We start from the raw sequence: 7,247 nt of genomic DNA, 5'->3' as shown, positions 1-7,247 counted from the left end.
TATGCTGATCCTTCCGTCAGGTTATTTTTCTTTACTCTGAGAAGGAGGGTCACCTGTATTGTAGTAAGGGTTGTTATGCTGTTCGCAGCTGTATCTCAAGATCCATTTTCTGCATATGTGTGTAGTTTGGTTCATCGACTGCCTATGTCTGCGATAGTTATTTTTTTACGACTCAGCTGATCACGGCAAACGTCCAGAAGCCTCCAAGACGTTCTGTTACATTTGCTAATCAATGATTTGAATCAAGGTATTTCTAAGCCTGGGGGAATCGCCTTCAAGTTTCGGGGAGGGGGGTTGGGGCTAGAAACCCTCATCACTGGCATCACTGTCTATATTGCCATTATTTTGCCAGGAAACTAACCGAGAATGTGTTATTACAGCATCTACAGTATCTGCAGCAATCATCGTTGGCATCATTACCGGTATCGTCATGATGATCGCGATCGTGATCGTGGCAGTTGTCTACTTTGTTAGAAAATGCAGGACAGAAGAAGAAAACTACATGGTCGACTTTCCGCCAGATGATGGAGAAAGTGAGTGAGATTTCTTTTTTTCCTTAAGAAGAGTAGGTTTCAAATCAGTATTTCGTTTGATCAACGTTTACTGTGAGGGCAATGAAAGTAAATTTCGACAATTGCTTAGAAAGTATTTTCAGCAATTGCTTATAACTCATTTTGAAAATGGTTCACCAACGGGCTGTGTATTTTGTATGTTTATTTACAATATAACTCATGGCCTTTTTGTTGTTATCTTTGGAATCCAATTATTCGAGTAAGGATTGATGAATTAAGGATTAATAAGGATTGGTTGATAATATGATGGTCAAAATAATGAGATGTTTATTTATGCAAAGTAGGGCTCATTTACATAATTTATGAGGAGAACCTAGAAATCCATTGTAAGTTAGTAGTCGACCTCTATTCAGGGACACTAGCTGTCTTATGGGATTGGCTGGTTTGTAAAGTAGGTCAGTCAAAAGATCAGTGTCATGTAGCTGTTGATTGTAAAAGAACTAAAATAGGAGCGGATGGGTGTCATGATTATGCTAGCTTAAGTTATACGGTATGTACTAGTGTATTATTGCAATAATGCAAAACAGACGCTAATTGTATAATTGGCTAGCAAATGCAATAATGCCATAGTAGTACTAGTAAATGATATTTACTGTACACTTGTAGCATTTGTAAGTTTATCAAAATTGAACATATCAACCATAAGCTATGCTAATCATTTTCACATTTGCATAATTGACGAAATGCTAGAATAAATTTTGATATCTTCAGATAAGAATTTCATACTTTTTACAACTTAACTTGTTCATCAAACGAAAACTAACGGAAACAGATTTGTATATCATATTGAATGACGCGGAGAAGGTAGGTATACAGGAATGACTGAAACCAAACTATGAAAATGATACAAACATAGCAATTATCCAAGCAACTTTATTATATGATATTAAAAAAGTGTCTGATCTTTCAGATAGCATCAGCTATCTTTCGTTAGTGTTCTATATTAATTAAATGGATGCCTAACGGTACCAAACTATAAAAAGCGATGACGTTTTTTTTTACAATATGCTATACTGCTCACGCCTAGCAGCGTTCAAAGAGATGATTAATTCTACTGCTTTGTAATTCAAAAGTAGTGCAATTTTAATGATCTATGTCTGATGCAGGACCCACCGAAGGAAGCCCCAAATACGACGTGTTCATCTCGTACAGCAGTAAGGAGTCGCCTTGGGTAAACGATAGTCTGCTAGCTGATCTTGAAAAAATTGGTTACAGAGTGTGTTTGGATGAGCGTGACTTTGTTGGTGGCAAACCAATACTTACCAATATAGCGGACGCAATATACCAAAGCCGCAAGGTAATATTGGTCATGTCCAAAAACTTTATCAAGAGTGGTTGGTGCAGGCATGAACTGAACGTTGCTTGGACACGTAAACTTGACCTACAAGATAAGTGTGTTGTTGTCGTCAAATATGATAACTGTAAGATACCAAGAGAGTTAGCTAAGCTTACGTATCTGGACTGGACGAAACAAAAAGGCAGGGAAAAATTTGGGAAAAGTTGCACGAATCGCTTGGAAACCAGGTGTATCAGATGAGGCATGTGCTGTAAGTGATAACCAAGAAAGGGAGGAGATGTTGCCAGGGAATGTGGAATAATTGAAAAGTTTTAATGTAGTAGTAGATATCTATCTTGATTGAGAGATGTGATAAGATCATTAAACTTTAGCCAGGTTAGAACATCTGACAGATCTTTGAATTGTCAATGGACCTAACGGGATGTGTGCAAATTACCGTGATGGTCAAGAGCAGGGTGACTAATTAAAAAGACTCAGAATCACTTAAGCAAGAATTCTGAGTGACTGGAGCCGACCTTGGCTAACCTTGGCTTACAGTTTAGTTAAGTCAGTTAATTTGGTAAACAGGCTACCGTGGCTAATTGCTTGGTTAAGCTAGTGCGTTAGCCTGGTTAACGAGTTATCTCATAGCATGTTTAAAGGTAGCAGAGTTCACAAAAAATAGGATAAACAGACTAAATGTCTGGAACCTGTCAGGAAGAGTTCATGCCTGCCTGCGAGCAGGGGTGATCTTACTTGTAGACATTTGTAGAAGCCAAGTGAAATTGATCATTCGACTTCTGTATAGAAAACTTACCGTTTTCGACACGATGCTAGAAGCGGACCAACTTAGAACACTGAACCTTCTGGTAGCATCAGTGAGACAGCATGGGAGGCATTTTTTTTCATAGAATGAGCAGAGAGTCAAGCAAAATTCAGTATAGAGGTAATTCTTGATCTCACAAAGTGGAAAAAAAAAATTCAGGTGGCATTAGAGATTAGTAGCCGTCCAAGCAGTGTAAAACCGCCACTGGATTTTGATACTGACTAATGAGATTGGCTAATCTGCTTGGAGACTGAAATATATAACAAATCCTGTAACAGACGTGACTTGTTGAAGTTGACAAAATACCACATTGTACAGATGCCTTTGATTGTGAGTTCAGTAATTGATGAATTAGATTTTTATTTTATTTTGCGCTTTTATATTGTGACGAAAATTGGTTTAGTTTGCATTTGTCAACACAGTATAAGGTACTTTGTCAGCCAATCTAAATGTAAATAATCTATCAGAAAATGAAATTTTTGCTTGCTGTACATTAAAAAAGACATTACAAGTATAAAGTTAGATTTCAAAATCTAACAAGCAGTTAGCATGCATTACTATTCAAATCACTCATTATTGTTTATTTTTAGAAGTTAAAAGTTACCAAAATATAAAAACAATGTATGATGTGTATTCAAATAAAGTTTCGTGACGCTGATGACTGATTACGTTTTCTATGAGGCAAGATAAGTAGTTATCAAAGGCGATATGATTTCCAAGATTTAGAATAGAAAAAAAAACATACACCTGTAGTGTGTACAGGGTAGCATCGTACAGAAATGTATTACATGTGGGCTTACAAGACTTGTTTATGCTTCACAATGACTCTACTTGATGACAAATATTGCTTATTGTAACCTTAATGTTAAGAAACCATTCTTAAAGAATGTAAAATAGGTTTAGTATTGAGGTATTGACATCATACAGCTAGGCCTTGTTTTAAATAGGAAACGCTAAGTGCTGTGAAGGTAAAATGCAATCGTAAAAAGCGTATTCACGTGTCATTATTGCCTCTGTGTGTGTGTGTGTGTGTGTGTGTGTGTAAGTATCAGTGTATATGTGTGCAGTGTGTGTGTGTGTTAAAGGAACCCAAGCCCTTTGATAGGACTACGGGTCCTTCCTCGTACGATTGGTTCAAAACATTGCAGTTCCATGGTTGCGTCTGGGACAAAACCCATGTTCGTGTGGTCACCTGGGTTAGCACCGAATGGCAGCTGCGTTTCAGCCCTTGGCTGCAAGAAAAGGTCCGTCGACCCACCCAATAAGAATGGTAACAATCAATGATAAACAGCCTATAGTAGTTGGCCCCGCAAATAACAATTATAGCTATAATCAATAATCACCAATCTCTCTTTAGCCGAGAAGCGTAAACGTCGTGTTCTAATTTTAGACCACGACTGGTGCAGGTGAAGGGGGAATAACCCAGTCTGTCCTTCTGTGGTTTCCACGTCATTATCCAAACGCCTGCCGACCGACGCAACAATGTGTTGGTTAAACTTTAACTAGGAAATACAAAACGCTGTAGTGCTTTGATCAAAGCCGTGTGCGTGCCTTATAAGCTGACAACAACACATACGGAGGGCATTTCCAGGTGTGGACAGGTGTGAAACACTGGTACAGCACAGGTGAGTGCGTCTTTCTCTAGTTAAGATGCTTGAGCTGGAGCCTGTCAGAAATACGTGTGAAACACACAGCCATTGTCGATCCTCGTATCTAAATTTGAGTCCGACGCAAGACGTAAGAATGGCACAGTCAATAGGAATAAAAAGTGGCCTTGTGGTGCTGACGTAGAATTCAAAATTTCGTGGTTCGATTCCCTGTCCTAAAATGTTTTGTATACGACAGGATAATTCGATTTGTTGGTTATGGAAAATTTTAGCAAGCCGACATCATGAAAACAAAAGGCTGGGAAGAAAAATTAAAACTGACTTTTCACTCCCTGAAACTGTGTGTCTAGGTTCGGACTTTTTCCTCATACTGTTGATGTTCTAATAAAATATTGGCCTGGCTTTACTGTAGTGCATTGTCGCAAGACGAACGGGTGCAAACATTGTGTTAGTTTACAAATACTACAATTGCCTGTGTATATATGCCCATGGTTGACTTGTACTCAGGGACTATATGTTTAAAGAAAGCATTTGCCATGTACATATTTACGACCCATTTTACATTTCCTTCAGAGCAATGTCGTTGTCACTGGGCCGCAGCAAGCTGCTCCCTCGGGGCAGGTCGACTCAGGGCCCGACTAAAACAGCCTGGACCACCCGGTGCGATCACCTGCTGCCTCGGGGTGACTCGGCTGGACGGAGTCGAAGCAGACGGCATAAGGCTAGACACAAGCCGGGGACAACATTGGCGACAAGGGACATGGGGAATATACCGGTAAGAAATGTAAGCTTTATGCGGTTCTATTTACTTTGCCAGCAAAATACCCCCTATTTCTACGTTGTCTTGTATCACAAATTCTGCCCTGTTTACATTTGTTATTGCATTTCATAATCTACTTCTCGCCGTCATGTTTGAATAATTGAATTTGCTTTGACAACAAGTATGTTTTATTCCCATACATTAAACTATTCTTTCACAGACTTTTGGAAAATTCTTGTTCCTGAAATATATACGTCAATCAAAAATTGCTACGACTCATTGATGATAATTGATAGTGTTCATTTTGCCATACTCATAAATAACATCCATTGGCATAATACCGGTCGGTTTACTGCAATTTCTCAAGCAATGCTAATTTGGCAAATGATCAACGCATCATTTTCTCCAGTTACATGTTGCTGTTACAGCTTACCTTTGCCACTTCTTCTGTGTAAATTATTTTGTCTCTCTGGTCCTGCTAAAAACATAATATCGTAATTGGAACACACCGCGGAATTGCACGGAGAACGGGCGCGTGGTTGGAAGGGGGTGCACTATACCGGTCGAACGAAACACGGCACAATTAACTGCCGCTATGTACCTTTATACATCCTCTGTTGTTCCTTTCTTTCCTGTTAGTAGTTGCACAAAACAAAAATCTGCATGAGCATACAAAAAGTCATGAGAAAATGGGCGTATACTGACAAGAATTTTCATTTAATTTTGATCCGTCACAACCGCTATGACGTAAAACTTTACTGCTGGCCGTAGCATTAAAAATGGCGGGAAAATGGCGGCGTACGTTCAATTTGACCCATTCAGCCGTAGATCCGGGCGATAATGCAACGGTTCCTCACACTTTTACACGAGTTGTAGGTCACCAAAAGAAATTCAAGATTGCTGTTGAATCATGCTCGTCTTGTGCCGTGAGCACATGTGATTATTATCTACAAATCTGGCGATGAACGTGACAGTGTGTTTGTCCCACGACGAGCTCGCCTGCCCCGAAAATGACCTGAAAACTTTTGGCCTTGTTGTCTTCGAATGCATTGTTATCGATGCTTTGTAAATGATGTATTGGACACCTAGATGTCTGAAGTGTGCATACCTCAGAAATAACTATTGTTGCATGTGTAGATCTCTTTAAGTTCCACTATTTTTAATCGACCGGTATAAGGCTTATGACCGGTATTATGCCAATGCATGTTACGTCCTAGGTCACTTTTTGCCCCCCTCCCCCCCAAGGAGTGTACTTTTAAATATCCAATACGATTGTTTGATAGAGACCAATTGTTTTTTTTTATCCTATCTAAACGTCAGTTTCATTATGTCCATCCCTAGCCTGCGCGCCCGCCCTCGTCTACACGGCCTAAAAGTTCCTTCACATGGGCAAACATTTCCGTACGGGAGGACCACCAGGAACCCAAGGTAGGAAGTTTTCAAGTTTTGGCTTTTATATCATACTTGGGCCACGATAAGTTCGATACAGGCGTCCTGGTCTGGGTGATAACTTGGGTTATTACACGGGCTTCTACAGTTATCACACACGTGAAGCCTTCCCGGATGGAATAATTGATATACACACAGGCCGCCGTCAAAAATTTGAATACCGGTCGTTGGAATTGATGCTATAATTGCTATATTCATTGCAGCCATCTTCTCTGTTGTTCAAGGTATAATATCTACACAGTCAGCCAGAATGCTTCCCTTGTCCCCTTGTCCTGCGATTATGCGCATCTGTGTATAGAGTCTGCAAAAGCATTAGCTCATAAAACACCATGCCTTACAATGTAATGTGTCGTGTCTAGCTTTATATACCTGACACTTTTTCGATGTCTTAGACGAAAGAAACACCAAAATCCAACAGTGAAAGTGACGACGAAGACATCCCCACATACCCTACACCGCTTGAGGACCTCCCAGATGATCGGTACGTCATAGGCTTCCCCAGCATGTTTTTTTTCAATGGTGACGCTTTATTAACTTTAATTAGAGATTATAATTATATAAGCATGTAGAACAGTTCCAACACGGGCTAAATGATACATAATCTGTTCCAAGGTGTGTTGCCGTTGAGGAAAAAACAATGGAACTTCAGTACGATGAATCCGACGACAAAACATCAGTGGCGTCAAAGCCAAAGGTAGAAAAGGCAAGTAATAAGTGCTGTCTGTTTCTTCTCTGTTATCAAGTTGTCTTTAGAATT

Source organism: Branchiostoma floridae, chromosome 8 (assembly GCF_000003815.2).
Source record: "Branchiostoma floridae strain S238N-H82 chromosome 8, Bfl_VNyyK, whole genome shotgun sequence".
In the NCBI taxonomy this organism is placed as follows: Eukaryota; Metazoa; Chordata; class Leptocardii; order Amphioxiformes; family Branchiostomatidae; genus Branchiostoma; species Branchiostoma floridae.
This window is presented reverse-complemented; position numbering follows the sequence as displayed.